This window comes from Rhinopithecus bieti, unplaced genomic scaffold (assembly GCF_001698545.2).
Source record: "Rhinopithecus bieti isolate Rb0 unplaced genomic scaffold, ASM169854v2 scaffold_23199, whole genome shotgun sequence".
NCBI classification, from domain to species: domain Eukaryota; kingdom Metazoa; phylum Chordata; class Mammalia; order Primates; family Cercopithecidae; genus Rhinopithecus; species Rhinopithecus bieti.
The window spans coordinates 604,512-621,799 of NW_016810851.1; the positions used below are offsets into that span (position 1 = coordinate 604,512).

At 41.8% G+C, this 17,288-nt stretch overlaps 1 pseudogene; it reads right to left on the reverse strand.

Moving 5' to 3' along the window:
- Window positions 1–5,978: 5,978 nt before the first annotated feature.
- On the reverse strand, window positions 5,979–16,898 carry LOC108542798 (pyruvate kinase PKM pseudogene; annotated as a pseudogene).
- Window positions 16,899–17,288: the final 390 nt, after the last annotated feature.

The following is a 17,288-nucleotide window of genomic DNA, read 5'->3' on the forward strand; positions in this document are numbered from 1 at the left end:
AGTCAGAATGTGGAGTGGGCGAAAGGCAGGGCTGGGGAAGGAGAACTTCTTGCAAGTGTGATATTAGAGAGGTAATATACCATCATATTGGGACAGCCTTGCACACCATCTGGAGCTGAGGCTTTCACACTTTTTTGACCATGACTAAAAGAAAAAGACATATTTCATAATATCAGCAGCTTACACATTTCATGTACATGTATATAAGAACTGTATTTCATGAGAATACTTTTACTATGTCCAAAGCTCTTTTATATTTTCTATTTCATGTTCACTTTTACTTTTAAGAAATTCTGTCTTCTACTAGACTACACTGAGCCTTAGTGTGAATTAGAAATAAGTGTTCTCTCTAGGCAGATATAGTTAGAGACTGTGAAGATTAGGCCTTGAAGAGTGGAAGGGGCAGTGGAAAGTGCCTTTATCCAAAAAAGATGCCTCTTCCCCAAGTTGGATGAAACTCCACATATTTGCCCCCAACATTTGGAGAGCATGGGGCAAGAGTGCAAACAGAAGCCTACATACCCTTAAGTCTATTTAAAAACTGTAGACCAATCTAACCAACCAATAAATAAAATGTGTTCTGGCCGGGCATGGTGGCTCACGCCTATAATCCTAGCACTTTGGGAGGCTGAGTCGGGTGGATCACCTGAGGTCAGGAGTTCAAGACCAGCCTGGCCAACATAGTGAAACCCCATCTCTACAAAAATACAAAACATTTGCCGAGCATTATGGCAGATGCCTGTGATCCCTGCTACTTGGGAGGCTCAGACGGGAGAATTGCTTGAACCTGGGAGGGGCAGGTTGCAGTAAGCCGAGATGGCACCGTTGCATTCCAGCCTGGATGACAGAGAGATTCCATCTCAAAAAAAAGAGAAAGTGTTCTACCCTTCTACCTTGACTTTACTAACTTCATAGTGACCTCAAAGATTCAGGTACCGATTTAGAATTCTTGGACTCAGAATTCAATGTAGGTGGCTGGGCGCAGTGGCTCACGCCTATAATCCCAGCACTTTGGGAGGCCGAGGCAGGCGGATCACGAGGTCAGGAGTTCAAGACCAGCCTGGCCTATATGGTGGAACCCTACCTCTACTGAAGATATAAAAATTAGCTGGGTGTGGTGGCACTCGCCTGTAGTCCCAGCTACTCTGGAGGCTGAGGCAGGAGAATCGCTTGAACCCGGGAGGGGAGACAAAGGTAGCAGTGAGTCGAGATTGTGCCACTGCACTCCAGCCATCCAGCCAGGGTGACAGAGCGAGACTCTATACAAAAAAACAAAAAAAAAAAAAAAAAAAAAAAAAAAAAAAATTCAATATAGGTACATAACTTCAAGCCTACTCCCCTTCTTTTCCCACCCTGAACTCCACCCTATCCGAAAAGGGCTTTTTGTCCATATACATCTGAACACTCTGTCCTAGTAATCCAAGTTCTATTCACCATTCCTTCTTCTCCCAGCAAACAGTTAGAAGTGAACTTTCAACTGTTTGAGTAGGAAAATACATAGTCCTGGGTAACTGAACTAGAATTGTGTGTGTGTGTGTGTGTGTGTATTTAAGAGATAGAGTATTGCTATCTTGCTCAGGCTGGACACGAAATCCTAGGTTCAAGCAGTCCTTCTGCCTCAGCCTCCTGGGTACTTGGGACTACAGGCATGTGCCACCATGCCTAGCTGAAAATGGGTTTTCATGTCAAAGTGGCATGGCATGAGAAATCCAAGAGCAAGGTCCTCTAAAGCCTTGTTACTCAAAATGTGGTCCTTGGACACAGCATGGACACCCCTGGGGAGTACGCAAAAATGAGGAACCTCAGGTCTCATCTCAGACCAATTAAAGAAGAATCTGCAGATCCCAAATTGATTTGCATGCACTTTGGAGATTAGACACACTACTATCAAGCGGGGGCCCCAAAATAGTGGCTTCTTTTCCTTGGTCTAAGGTCATTAGTGCACCCCCATGTCAGGATGCAAAGCAGGACAGGCAGAGTGCAGGCTGGATTCCCAATCCCCTTTTCCTTTTGAGTATCATTGTGTAGAATGCAACTGTAGGGGAAGGCTCTGGCAAGTCTCAGAAACATTTGTTTTTTGTTTTTTTGAGACAGAGTCCTGCTCTGTCACCCAGGCTGGAGTGTAGTTGTGCCATCTCGACTCACTGTAGCTTCCACCTCCTGAGTTCAAGAGATTCTCCTGACTCAGCCTCCCGAGTAGCTGGGATTACAGGTGTGCACCACCACACCTGGCTAATTTTTTGTAGTAGAGATGGGGTTTCGCCATGTTGACCAGGCTGGTCTTGAATTCCTGACTTCAGGTGATCCTCCCGCCTCAGCCTCCCAAAGTGCTGGGATTATAGGCATGAGCCACCACTCCTGGCCTGGAAGATTTTTAGAATGTCATTGCCTTCTTTGTTTCTTCAAAGCAAGATCTGATTCCCCAGTGGAAAGCATGGCTTTTCTGTGCTCACTGAGACTCAGCACATTTCTTTTGTACTCACTTCGAGCCTTACTGAACTCCCACATATCATGGGTCCACTGGAATCCTGTGCTCATGAGGCATCATGGCTACTGTATGGAAATGGAACAGCAAAAAATGGCAGGCACACATATTGCATATATCTCCCCTGCTCACACATGTACTCTATTGTCCCATTGGGCTTCACTTACAAAATACAAGTTTAAAGATAAAATTATTAAGAATTTCAAGTTGGCAATAGTAGAGCTTAAAACGAAGCATGGAGCCCTTTGAGTGTGAAGCCCTGGGTGACTGCACAGGTCATCTGCCCATGAATCCCACTTTGAGAGCCACAGCAGAGGCAAGAAGACCAATATAGAGGGCACTATAATAATCAAGGCGAAAAAAGGTGGTAGCTAAGGCTGTTAACTGTTGACGTTGGCAAGGACAAATTCAGTGGAGTGATGGAAGCAAAGGTGAGAATGCAGTGGGCTACAATGTGAGTAGATCAGCATACAAGGCAGGTGTAGACAACTCTTTCAAGAAATGTGGCTGTAAAAGAAGAATGTGGAATAACTTGGTAGCTAGAAGGAAACTTGAAGGCAAGGAATATTATAATTTTTATATAAAGAGATTTGGGACATTTAAAAGTGAGAGGAGCCAGAAGAGAGGGAGAAGTAGAAAACAGAGGATAAAAAAGAGATAATCTATATGTGTAGGCTTTTAGAAGGGCAGTTAAGCTCTACAGCAAGGGCAGGGATCTTTGTTTTGCTTACTGTTTTGTGCTGATAATAGCACATTAGTTTCCTAGGGCTTTCATAACAAAGTACCACAAACTGGGTGGCTCAAAACAACAAAAATTTGTTATCTCACAGTCCTGGAGGCTAGAAGTCTGAAATCAAAGTTGGCAGAGTCATGGTCCCTCTGAAACCTTTCTTGCCTCTTCTCAGCTTCTGGTGGTATTCAGGCAATCTATGACATTCCTTGGCTTGTAGTGCATAACTCCAACCTCTACCTTAATCGTCACATGATGTTCTCTCTGTGTCTGTCTTTTTTATGGCCCTGTGTTATAAAGACTGCAGTCATATTGGATTAGGATCCACCCTACTCCAGCGTCACCTCATTTTAACTCACTACATCTGCAATGATCCTATTTCCATTCTGTGGTACTAGGGATTAAGACTTCAACATATCTTTTTTGGGAAGACATAATTCAACCTATAACAAACTAGTAAATTCTGTATTTGTTGAATGAATGAATGAATGAATGAATGAATGAATGAATGTAATTCAGAGCACTGGAGGAGAAATTTGCCTTACCCCAGAGGACACCATTCTATTGTAGTGAGAGGGAATAAAAAACAGTGGATACGGCCAGGCGCGGTGGCTCAAGCCTGTAATCCCAGCACTTTGCGAGGTCGAGATGGGCGGATCACGAGGTCAGGAGATCGAAACCATCCTGGCTAACACGGTGAAACCCCATCTCTACTAAAATACAAAAAACTAGCCGGGCGAGGTGGCGGGCGCCTGTGGTCCCAGCTACTCGGGAGGCTGAGGCAGGAGAATGGCGTGAACCCGGGAGGCGGAGCTTGCAGTGAGCTGAGATCCAGCCACTGCACTCCAGCCTGGGCGACAGAGCAAGACTCCGTCTCAAAAAAAAAAAAAACAAACAGTGGATACATGTGAAAACTGGTGTAAGGAAATTGTGTTGTCTGACAACATCAAAATTCTCCATGAAGAGGGAGGTAAAATCATATTTTTAGGTGAGGAAAGAATTGAGATAGGGGAGGAAGGAGTGAAGAGATGTGGAGGAGAAAGGAAGTCTGAGGAACGAAAACTGACAAAGTGGCTGGGTGAGGTAGCTCGTGCTTGTAATCCTAGCACTTTGGGAGGCTGACGTGGATGTATCATGAGGTCAGGAGATTGAGACCAGACTCTCCAACATGGTGAAACCCTGTCTCTACTAAAAATACAAAAATTAGCTGGGTGTGTTGGCACGTGCCTGTAGTCCCAGCTACTCAGGAGGCTGAGGTGGGAGAATCACTGAACCTGGGAGGCGGAGGTTGCAGGGTTGCAGTGAGCCAAGACCATGCCATTGCACTCCAGCCTGGGTGACAGAATGAGACACCGTCTCAAAAAAAAGAAAGAAAACTGATAAGGGAAACAAGAATTGCCTGTAGCATTGAGAACCTGGTTGAGCTGGAGACCATAAATTTATGGTGGCATAAGTCTGTGCTGCCATATGATTTAGGCAGCAAGGCTCAGTCATACTGGCATGTTATTGGGAAAGGCAATAGGTTGAATCAATCCATAGCTGGGGTTTTTTCAGGTAGTGTTACAGACCAATGGATTCTTCTTGCCCACTGCACAGAAAAGCCAATACAATGAGATAGCAGCGTTGCAGCAGAGAGTTTAATTATAGCAAGGCAACTGAATGGAAGGATGGGAGATATTTCTTGAATCTGCCTCCCGGAGCTAGGGTTTTGAAGGATAATTTGGTGGGCTGGGTCTAGAGAATGAATGCTGCTGATTGGTTAGGGATGAAATCATAGGGACTTTGAAACTGTCTTTGTGCCCTGAATCTGTTTCTGCATGGGGTGGGGGGTGTCAGGGAATCACAGGACCCATAGAGTCAGTTCTTTGGCATGGGCCACAGGTACAGCTAGCATCTGCCAGGATGCCGAAGTCTGAAAAATATCTCAAAGACCAGTTTTAGATTTTACAATAGTAATGTTATTTAGAGGAGCAATTAGGGTTACAAATCTTGTGACCTCCAACTATGTAACTCCTGAACAGTAAACAATTACGGAAAAGTAAGCTAGGGAACAATGGCTTGTTATCGTTTAACTGTGTCTACGTCTTCAGAGAATTCAGGCCACTCCCATAATTCTAACATTGTGGACTTTCATTAGCTTTAGGGAGGCAGTTTTGGTTCCTGAACAATAAGGGGTTAGTTTTAAGAAGGGACTGCTACCATCTTTGCTTTAAACTATCAACTAAATTCTTCCCATAGTTAGTTTGAAATCTGCCCGAGAATGAGCAAGAGTAGTTAGGCCTTGTGAGGTTAGAAGCAAGATAGAGTCAGTTATGTTAGATTTCTCTCATTGTTATAATTTTTGCAAAAGTGATTTCAGTAGTTGCCCAGGAAAGAAGACAGGGTAAGGAAGTTGGGAATATTGCATGAGAGGGCCACCAATAAACCTTGAAATTAGGCTGGTTAGGAAGGGAAGTTAAAAACAAGTAGGATTTGATATGAAACGCAGAGGTCCTTAACTTTTCTTGCCATAGACCACTTTGCCAGTCTGATGAAGCCTATTGACCCCTTCTCAAAAAATATTTTAAAATGCATGAAAGATGCTCTTCAATTTACAATGAAGTTATGTTCCAATAAACCCCATTGAAAATATTGTAAGTTGAAAATGTATTTAATATAACTAACCTACTGAATATCATAGTTTTCCTAGTCTACCTTAAATGTGCTCAGAACACTTACTTTATCTTATAATTAGGCAGAATCATCTAACACAAAGTTAAAATGTTGAATATCTCATATGCTTTATTAAATATTGCAGTAAAGTGAAAAACACAATGGTTTTATGAGTATTTGACCTGCAGTTTCTACTGAAAATGTATTGCTTTCACACCATTGTAAAGATGAAAAACCATAAGTTGAACCATTGTAAGTTGGGGACCGTCTGTACAAGATTACAAATGAAACCCTTTAGGTTAATATACAACTATCAAAATATTTAAACAAACCAAAAGTGTCCCATGGTAATATATGTGCTTCTTTGCATTAAATAACAAAATCTGTGACAGGCTTAAAGAGAAACATAATTTCTACATAGAAGTAATGTAGAGGTTTACATATTTGTGTCTGATCTGAACTGTAAGATATATAAAAATAGCTGTGGGTCTTAGTTCCTGTGGGAAGGTAAGAGCCTAACTCCAGTGGGCAAGTGGGCACCTTGCTCCAATGTGCAATAATTGCCTTTCTGACTTCATGGACATTAGATGCCACGTGGATGAAAGAGGCAAACACCATATCCACATCCAATCCTACCCCACACTTCAGATCCTGGATGTCCTTTTCTGACATGGCAAGCAGGTCCACAGCCACCAGGAAGGTCTACACCATTTTTGCTGCCCAAGGAGCCACCATTTTCCACTGCTGTCACCAGGAGGTCAGTACCTTTCTGCTCTGCCTGCAGAGAAATAAGTTACTACATCTGTAGATCTTGCTGCCCACTTCCACTACCTTACAAATGTTCTTGCAGTCCAGCCACAGGAAGTTCTCATCATAGTTTTCCATGTAGGCATTATCCAGTGTGATCTGAAGGTGGCTCCCTTCTTCAGCTCCACCTCCATGGGGACACTGCTCTGTGTGAGCCCAGTTCAGATCTCAGGCCCGTTAGTGTCCAGAGCCACAGCAACTAGCTGCTAGAGATTGGGGTTCGAAGCAAAGCTTTCCAGAGTTGTGCACACGTTCTTGATGGTCTTTGCGTGGTACTCAAAAGTCCAGACAAGCCATATTAATTCCATAGTTAATCATCAACATTTCCACCAATCAGGAAGCTGGGCTGATAGTACAGATGATGCCAGTGTTCTGGGCTGTGGGGGTGGCCAGTCAGTGTTCAGGCAGCACACATGCTACAGCAGTGTGTCAACCACGACTGTGGGCAGCTGCTGAGTCTGAAATGAAGGCCCTCCTGGCTTCACTCTGGGGCTTCCACTTGGCTTCTGAGGTCTTCCAGCATTTTCTCGCTCAGACTACTTGTAAATGCAGAGACGTCAGGAGCCTAGGGACATTCACTCCTGTCCATTATATATGTTTTATTTCCAGAATGTCTATTTGATTGTTTTCATGTCATACAAATTATTTTTGATGGTCTTTTATTTCTGTATCATATACCAATGTCTTCCTTTATTTCTTTAAACATTTTAACATACTCATTTTCTAATTTTTATTTAAAATTTCTGTATCTGAAGTCCTTGTGAGTCTGGTCTTGAGGTTTGAAGATTTTGCTAATTCTTATTCATGCTGGCTCAGTTCCTTGTGTGTTTTGGATTTTTTTTTTTTTTTTTTTTTTTTTTTTTTACTTTTACATGTTTTTAAGTTGACATATTATAATTGTACATATTCGTGGGGGTACATAGTGATGTTTCAATATATACAATGTATAGTCATCAGATCAGGGCAATTAGCACATCCACCATCTCAAACATTTATCATTTCTTTGTGTTAGGAACATTCAATATCCTCCTTCAAGTTATCTGAAAGTATATATTATTGTTTAACTATAGTCATCCCACAGTGGTATAGAACACTAGAACTTATTCCTTCTACCTAGCAATAATTTTGTATCTTTTTTTTTTTTTTTGAGACAGAGTTCTGCTTTTGTTGCCCAGGCTGAAGTGCAGTGGTGCAATCTTGGCTCACCGCAACCTCCGCCTCCCAGGTTTAAGCGAATCTCCTGCCTCAGCCTCCTGAGTAGCTGGAATTACAGGCATGCACCACCATGCCCAGCTAGTTTTTTGTATTTTTAGTAGAGACAGAGTTTCTCCATGTTGGTCAGGCTGATCTCAAATTCCTGACCTTAGGTGATCCACCCACCTTGACCTCCCAAAGTGCTGGGATTACAGGCATGAGCCACCACACCCAGCCTTAATTTTATATCCTTTAACAAATCTCTCCCTATCTTCCCATTTCCCATACCCCTGCCAACCTCTAGTATCCTTTGTTCTACATTTTACTTCTATGAGATCAACTTTTTTTTTTTTTTGAGATGAAGTCTCACTCTTGTCCCCTAGGCTAGAGTGCAATGGCGCGATCTTGGCTCACTGCAACCTCTGCCTCCTGGGTTCAAGCGATTCTCCTGCCTCAGCCTCCCGAGTAACTGGGATTACAGGCACCCGCCACCACACCTGGCTAATTTTGTATTTTAGTAGAGATGGGGTTTCACCATGTTGGCCAGGCTGGTCTCGAACTCCTGACCTCAGGTGATCCACCTGCCTCTGCCTCCCAAATTGCTGGGATTACAGGCGTCAGCCACTGTGCCCGGCAAGATCAACTTTTGTTAGTTTCCACACGAGTGAGAATGTGTTGTATTTAACTTTCTGTTCCTGGCTTATTTCACTTAACATAGTGTCTTCCGGTTCCATTCATGTTACTGCAGATGACATGATGTAATCTTTTTTATGACTGAATAGTAGCCTATTGTGTATATATACACCATGTTTTCCTTTTTTTTTTTCTTTTGAGACAGGGTCTTGCTCTGTTGCTCAGGTTGGAGTGCAGTGGTGCTATCATGGCTCACTGCATGGCTCATTGCAGCCTCAATCTCCTGGGCTCAAGTGATACTCCCACTTCAGCCTCCCAAGGAACTAGGACTACAGGCGCACACTACTGTACTTAGCCAATTTTTAAAATTTTTTGTAGAGATGGATTCTTGCTACATTGCCCAGGCTGGTTTTGAACTCCTTGGCTCAAGCAATTCTCCTACTTCAGCTTCCCAAAGTGCTGGGATTGCAAGTGTGAGCCACTGTGTCCAGCCCAAATTTTCTTTATCCGTTTATCTGTTGTTGGACACCTAGGTTTATTTCATATCTTAGCTGTTGTGAATAGTGCTGCGATAAACACCAGGATGCAGATGACTCTTCGGAAAAAAATAGCTGTGCTTTCTATTGGTGACAAACCCATAGATATTGCTAGTACTACTCTGGTGTACAGTCTACATTTGTTATTGAAGGAAATTCTAAATTTCAGTTAGTGTTTAGTAAAAGTATACATATTTTCCCCTGTCCAAGTTCACAGACTTCTTGAATTTTATCCATGGCTCTCTATGGGACAGTGGAATCCCAGGCAAAAAGGGAGGAAGTGGAGGGAGAAAGTGGAGGAAGTCAAATAAATGATAAACCAAATTGTTTGGACATTGACTTGTGAATATTAAAAATAGATGTTACAGAACAGAGCCACGAACCTGGTCTCAAACTCTTCAAAATTAATAAGGGGCAGTAACCACAAAGTACGAAAATGATAGCCTTGAAGTAAGACAAAAGGTGACAAGCCAGGTGGCATGAACATGAAAAGATTAAGGGGTTTTACATAAAGATGGAGGACTAATTGTTAAGAAGTGGCAGTAGGGAGGCTGGGCATGGTGGTTCACGCCTGTAATCCCAGCACTTTGGGAGGCTGAGGCGGGCAGATCACTTGAGGTCAGGAGTTCAACACTAGCCTGGCCAACAGGGCGAAACCTTGTCTCTACTAAAAATACATAAATTAAGCCGGGCATGGTGGCTCACACCTGTAATTGCAGCATTTTGGGAGGCAGAGGCAGATGGATCACTTGAGGTCAGGAGTTCAAGACCAGCCTGGTTAACATGGTAAAACCCCATTTCTACTAAACATATAAAAATTAGCTGGGTATGGTGGCACACACCTGTAATCCCAGCTACTTGGGAGGCTGAGACAGAGAATCGCTTGAACCTGGGAGTTGGAGGCTGCAGTGAGCCGAGATCGTGCCACTGCACTCCAGCCTGGGCAACAGGGCAAGACTCCATCTTAAAAAATAAAATAAAATAAAAAAATAAAAAAATAAAAATACATACATTGGCTGGGTGTGGTAATATGCATCTGTAATCCCAGCTACTAGGGAGGCTGAGGCATAAGAATCTCTTGAACCTGGGAGGGAGGTTGCAGTGAGCCAAGATTGTGCCATTGCACTCCACCTGGGTGACAGGGTAAGACTCTGTCTCAAAAAAAAGAAGTGGCAGTACAGAGCAAGGAAGATACTAACCTTAACTTCATACCTGAGGAAGGAAGCAAGCTGCAGCAAGAGAAAGTAGTACCCTAAGGAGGGAAGAATCAGATTTTAATTAGGGCAAGGAGGTGGAAGAAATGCATGCCCACAAAAAATGGTCGAGGATATGGGGGTAGTTTCTTATCCCTGTAGACTGTGCAGTGGAAAGACTGAGAGAGAGAGGGCCATGTTGGGGGGTAGTGTAGACTAGAATGACTGCAAATGGATATGAGAGGATAGATTACTAGAGAGGTTTAATTTTTTAATGGTAATATAAACCCACTAGCTAGAGATTATTCTACTGTCCAGAGATAACCAGTGTACCATTAAACATTTGGACTATTTATTACTATAAACTTTGTCATCCTGATAAAATTCAAGGCAACTTGAATTTCTAAAATTGATTAAATAACCATTTAATATCTACAAAAATAAAATGCAGCTGGGCGCGGTGGCTCATACCTGTAATTGCAGCACTTTGGGAGGCCGAGGCAGGTGGATCACTTGAGGTCAGGAGTTCGAGACCAGTCTGGCCAACATGATGAAACCCCATCTCTACTAAAAATACAAAAATTAGCCGGGTGTGGTGGCATGCACTCCAGCCTGGACAACCAAGTGAGACTTTGTCTCAAAAAAAAAAATAAAAATAAAAATAAAAAATAATCCAGGTGCGGTGGCTCACGCCTGTAATCCCAGCACTTTGGGAGGCTGAGGTGGGCAGATCTGAAGGTCAAAAGATCGAGACTATCCTGGCCATAGTGAAACCCTGTCTCTACTAAAAATACAAAAATTAGCTGGGCATGGTGGCACATGCCTGTAGTCCCAGCTACTCAGGAGGCTGAGACAGGAGAATTGCTTGAACCCAGGAGGCACAGGTTTCAGTGAGCCAAGATCATGCCACTGCACTCCAGCCTGGTGACAGAGTGAGACTCCGTCTCAAAAAAAAAAAAAAAAAAAGAATAAAAAAAGAATTAAAAAAAATGCTCTCAATATTGCCAATGAAAAGAATGAGTAGGAGAATTTTTAATAATGTTGACAATTGTCATGATAGAAATTAAATGAGCTGGCCTGATCCTGGCTCACTGCAATCTCCATCTCCTGGGTTCAAGCACCTCCCGAGTAGCTAGGATTACTTTATTGACGTATTCCACCACGTATTCCAATGGCATGATCTAGGCTCACTGCAACCTCCACCTCCCGGGTTCAAGTGATTCTCCAGCCTCAGCCTCCTGAGTAGCTGGGATTACAGGCACCTGCCACCACGCCCAGCTATTTTTTGTGTTTTTAGATTTTTAGTAGAGATGGGGTTTCACCATGTTGGCCAGGCTGGACTTGAACTCCTGACATCTGGTGATCCGCCCACCTCAGCCTCCCAGAGTGCTGGAATTACAGGCGTGAGCCACATCACCTGGTCTGCATTATTTCATTTAATGCATGTAAAGTGTCTCTAAAGCATATGCTCTGACTGAAATACCCTGAATTTAATCACTAGGAGAACACGAGAGCACTGTAGAATCATGAAGACATTATATATCTATATGGACAGGTGGGCTATGTTTGTGGCAGCAGGAAATGGCCCTGTTCTGTTACAGCACTAGCTAGAACACAATAAAACCAAATTGTGAAGAAACACAGTATCTTGTTAGAAATTAAATCAACTTAAAAAATTCACAGATTAAAAAAATTTTATTCCATAAATTTCAAACAAGTACAAACATAGAGAAAGAGTATAATAAACTCCCAAGAGCCCATCATCCAACATTAACAATTATCAACTTCAGGCTAATCTAGTTTCATCTATATTCTTCAACCACTTCCTTTGTTTTCTGCATTATTTTGAAACAAATCTCAGACATCAAATCATTTCATCCATAAATAACTCAGTATGTCTAAAAGATATAGCCTCTTTAACAACAAAAAGAGCCACAATGCCATTATCACTCTTAACAAAGTCCCAGTTATTTTTTGATACATGAAATAGCCTGTATTTAAGCATGTATCTCATAAATGTCATCTGTTTTTTTTTTTTTTTTTTTTTTTTTTTTTAAAATTTTTAAAAAAAAACCCGGGGGGGGAAAAAATTTTTGGTTTTTTTTTTTTTTTTTTTTTTTTTTTTTTTTACAATATTGAATGAGAATCCAGCTGGGATGCAAACATTGTGAATGTTGATATATCTTCTCAGTTTCCTGATTTATAGGTTACCCATTCATCTCTTGTTGGTTTCTTTCCTTGTAATTTATTTGTTATAGAAATCATTTGTAGAGTTTTCCATAGTCTGGATTTTGCTGATTGTATCTCTGTAATGTAGTTTAACATTTTTCTCTGTCATCTGTAAATTGGTAATTGTATCCAGAGGCTTTATCAAATTCATATTCATTTTTATTGTTTTCAGACAAGAGTCTGAAATAGGCATTGTCAAATTCTTTCTTCAGGGACATATGATATTTCATCACCTCTTTTTTGGATGTTAGCAGTCGTTGATATTTATTGCCTATATATATTAATTCATTAGAATGTTGCAAAATGATGATCTGATTACTCCAATCTTTTTTCATTGTTAACTGGAATACGTCAATAAAGACAAACTTTTATCACTTTTATTTGGTTGTGTCAGTACAGTTGGTATTGGAAAGTCCCTTTATTTGCAGTTCTGAAACTGATGATTAGCATCCTTTAACACTATTAAATTCAGTTTTTAAAAGCATCATTCTGAATTCATAGATTTGAAGACATTTTATGTCTTTTTATCTATTACAGCTCAATAATAGTCAAATTTTCCATCTTTGGAAAGTGAGAGACTCTCCAAGTTAACTCCTGAGTTCCTTTTTTCTTTTGAGATGGATCTCCCTCTGTCACCCAGGCTGGAGTGCAGTGGCGAGATCTCGGATTACTGCAACCTCCGCTTCCCAGGTTCAAGTGATTCTCCTGCCTCAGCCTCCTGAGTAGCTGGGATTACAGGCACCCACCACCATGCCCAGCTAATTTTTGTATTTTTAGTAGAGATGGGGTTTCACCATGTTGGCCAGGCTGGTCTCGAACTCCTGACCTCAAGTGATCTGCCTGTTTTGTAATCCTCACTGGGATTACAGGCGTGAGCCACCGTGCTTGCCCTCCTGAGTTCTTTTAACACAACTCTAGCAGTCTTGCTACCTGCTATAGCAAGGTACAACAAGCTCATCTTGTACATTTCCTGTCTCAGATCTATTTCCTTTTAGTGGTAAGTGGTATTTAGAGGCCACAATCTGGGCCCTAGGGGTAGCGTTTGTAGATTTTGATGTGTATGAATCATACTTGGAGTTTCTGTTTTCTTTCACAGTGGCTCCATTTGACTAAGAGTGAAATCCTTTCAATGACACATTAAGCCCTACAGAAGCTGCATGCCTTGCTTCCTTTCTCACTATGCATGCTCCTTCCTATGGGCCACTGCTATGGAAATGCCCTTTTCCCAGATATATGCACAGATCAATCTCTCACCCTCTGTTAGGTGAGAGACTGAGCTACACATATATCTAAATCTCTGCTTAATTAATCTCACCTTTTCATTGAAGCCTATTCTGTCAACTCCATTTACTTCAATTGCCTCTTAGATGACAGAATCCCCATTTGAAACTGCAATACTAATTATCTCCCCAAACCCACTCCCAATATCTCATATTCTATTTTTTCTGTGTCACTTCTCATTTTTTAACATAGTTTATAATTTATGTATTATATAATGTCCTTCTCATCTTCCTACAATATAAGTTCCACAAGAGCAGAGGGTTTTGTTTGGTTCACTACTGTATCTTTCGTGCCTAGGATAGTACCTATACATGGTAGGCATTCAGGATATTTGTTCAATGAACAAATGAATGCAAACCTTAGTATATTTCTGAATCATCACACACTTAGTCTATCAGTATGGTTCAATCTCCGGAGGAACAGATTGAATTGAAAGCAAACAACATCCTTCAAGAAAGTGAGCTATATCAATATGTGGGGACAAGTCCATGAATTTCAAAACTATCCTGACATTTCTGGGCATGTGGCCAAACTGAACAATGTTTGTCTCCCTCTCTCCCTCCCTTCCTTCCTTTCTTTGTTTTTCTCTCCCTTCCTCCCTTTCTCTCCTTCTCTTTCTTTCTCTTGAGACGGCGTCTTGCTGTGCCTAGGCTAGTCTTAAACTCCTGGGCTCAAGCGATTCTCCTGCCTCAGCCTCCCAAGTAGCTGGGATTACAGGTGTGCCACCATGCCTGGCTGCTTTTTTTTTTTTTTTTTTAAGGGCTAGTCAATGTACATTCACTTTCGAAAAAGAAATGTAACATAAACTCAGAATCTCCATCAGCAATGAAATTCAAGTCAGAATTCAGATGTATCTCAAAGAGTATACCTTACTATTGCTCCGGAGTAGTTTAGCGTGTTTAATGCTAATGTTCTCATTGAAGCAATTAAACTAATCAACTATTAGCAATAATTCCCAAACTGTACTTTTGTTAGTTTTTATTTTATTTACTTTGATTTTTGAGACAGAGTCTTGCTCTGTCACCCAGGCTGGAGTGCAGTGGCGTGATCTTGGCTCACTGCAACATCCGCCTCCTGGGTTAAAGCGATTCCCCTGCCTCAGCCTCCCAAGTAGCTGGGATTACAGGCTCATGCCACCACGCCAGGCTAATTTTCATATTTTTAGTAGAGATGGGGTTTCACCATGTTGGCTAAGCTGGTCTGGAACTCCTGACCTCAAGTGATCTGCCCGCCTTGGCCTCCCAAAGTGCTGGGATTACAGGCATGAGTCACCATGCCTGGCCTTAATCAACTACTTTTATACAAAAGTAGTTGCGGCTGGGTGCAGTGGCTCACACCTGTAATCCCAGGACTTTGGGAGCCTGAGGTGGGCAGATCACGAGGTCATGGTGAAACCCTGTCTCTACTAAAACTACAAAAATTGGTTGGCCATAGTGGTGTGCGCCTGTAGTCCCAGCTACTTGGGAGGCTGAGGCAGGAGAATCACTTGAACCTAGGAAGCAGAGGTTGCAGTGAGTTGAGATGGCACCACTGCACTCCAGCCTGGCAACAGAGCACGTCTGTTTCAAAAAAAAAAAAAAAAAAAAAAAAATTAGTTGATTAAAATTATTTAGTATAGGTGTGGCTACTCACATCAATAATCACAGCTACTCAGGAGGCTGAAGTAGGAGGACCACTTGAGGTCAGGAATTCAAGAACAGCTTGGGCTACAGAGTGAGCTCTCGTTGCTTAAAAAAAAAAAAAAAAAAAAAAAAAAAGAAAGGCAGCTTGGTGAGGAGACTCACACTTGTAATCTCAGCACTTTTGGAGGCCAAGCTGGAAGGATCACTTGAGGTCAGGAGTTTAAGAGCAGCCTGGGCAACATGGTGACACCCCATCCCTACAGAAAGTAATACAAATTAGCTGAGCTTGGTGGCACATGGTGAAGGATCTCCTGGTTATTTGGGAGGCTGACTGGGAGGATCCCTTGAGCCCAAGAGTTCAAGGTGGCAGTGAGCTATGATTAGGCACTGCATTCCAGCCTGGGTGACAGAGTGAGCCCCTGTCTCTAAAATAATTAATGATAGCAATGATAATGTTATTTGGCCTGTATTTTTGTTACTGCTCATATCCATCTTTTTTAATGCACTAAATGTGTTTTTATTGATGGTATGGCCTCCAGTTATAAAAAATATGGATATAAGCCTAATAAAGACACAGTGCAAATAACTTCAAATAACTTTTTCTTTTTTTTTGAGAAAGGGTCTCACTCTTTCCCAGCTGGAGTGCAGTGGCACAATCATAGCTCACTGTAGTCTTGACCTCCTGGGCTCAAGCAATCCTCCCATCTCAGCTGCCACATAGCCAGATCCTCCAAGCAACCCAGTTACTTTTTAACACTTTGTAGAAATGGTCTTGCTATGTTGCCCACTGGTCTCAAATTCCTGGCCTCAAGCGATCTTCCCACTTTGGCCTCCCAAAGTACTGGGATTACAGGCGTGAGCCACTGCACCTGACCTAATAAACTATTTTTGTACAAAGGACAATTTGGGGTTTGTTGCTAATAGTTGGTCACTTTAACTGCATCAATAAGAACACAGGCATTAAACACACTAAACTTCTTTAGGGCAATAGCAAGGTGTGTTCTTTGGGGTATATCTCAATTCTGACTTTTGAATCTCATCATTTATAGTGATTCTGGGCTTACACTATACTTCGTTTTGGGGTATTCAAAATATGAATTTTGGGGGTATACAGTCAGGACACAACAGCTTCCGACTTTTCTCATTTCTGTCTCTTTTGGATAATTTAAATCACGCCACCAGTTCCACCCTAAAAAACATGTTGAACTCCATTCCATTAGGTATTTCATGGATGCCAGCACATTGTCCTAGGCACCAAGTTTAAAGAGAGATTAAAGGGAAGTCTCTGCTTTAGAAGAACTGACACTCCAGGTCCAGAAGGGAGAAACCAATAATCACATGTTACAAGGCTCATTCCATAGTACAATTGGAGAGGGGCTTATTCTACCTTGTTTTCAGCAGCATGTTTCTATGGCACATCTGATCCTCTGTCATTACCTGTGACAATTTTCCAGCCTTCTTTTTTTCTTTTTCTCCTTCCCTGATCAGCTTGGGATTACAAGGTCAATACAGTAATTTTAGCACTTTTACCTGCATCCTCAATACTCTTGGCCCATTATTGTTCTGCTCCTCCTGGTCAGTTTATCCCTGATTTTGGATTAATCCAGTCTTATCTTTCTGCTCCCAAGGAGATAAGCACCACACAATACTGAATATACTGATTATCTTTGTTAAAATTAGTGGTTTTCAGCCTCAGCTGATACTTTATCAATGCTAGGCAAATTTATAACTTGTCCATGGTCAGCTCCATTTTCTCCAAATCTGCAGCGTCTGATGAAAAAGCCTTATCATACCTCCTAAATTCCTCATCTTATTCTCTCCTGAAGATCACTTTGTTACTTTGCAAAGTCATGATCAGACACTAACTTCTTCAGTTTTCATGTTGACCAATGGTCTGTATTAAATCCAAGGCAATTTCCAGCAACT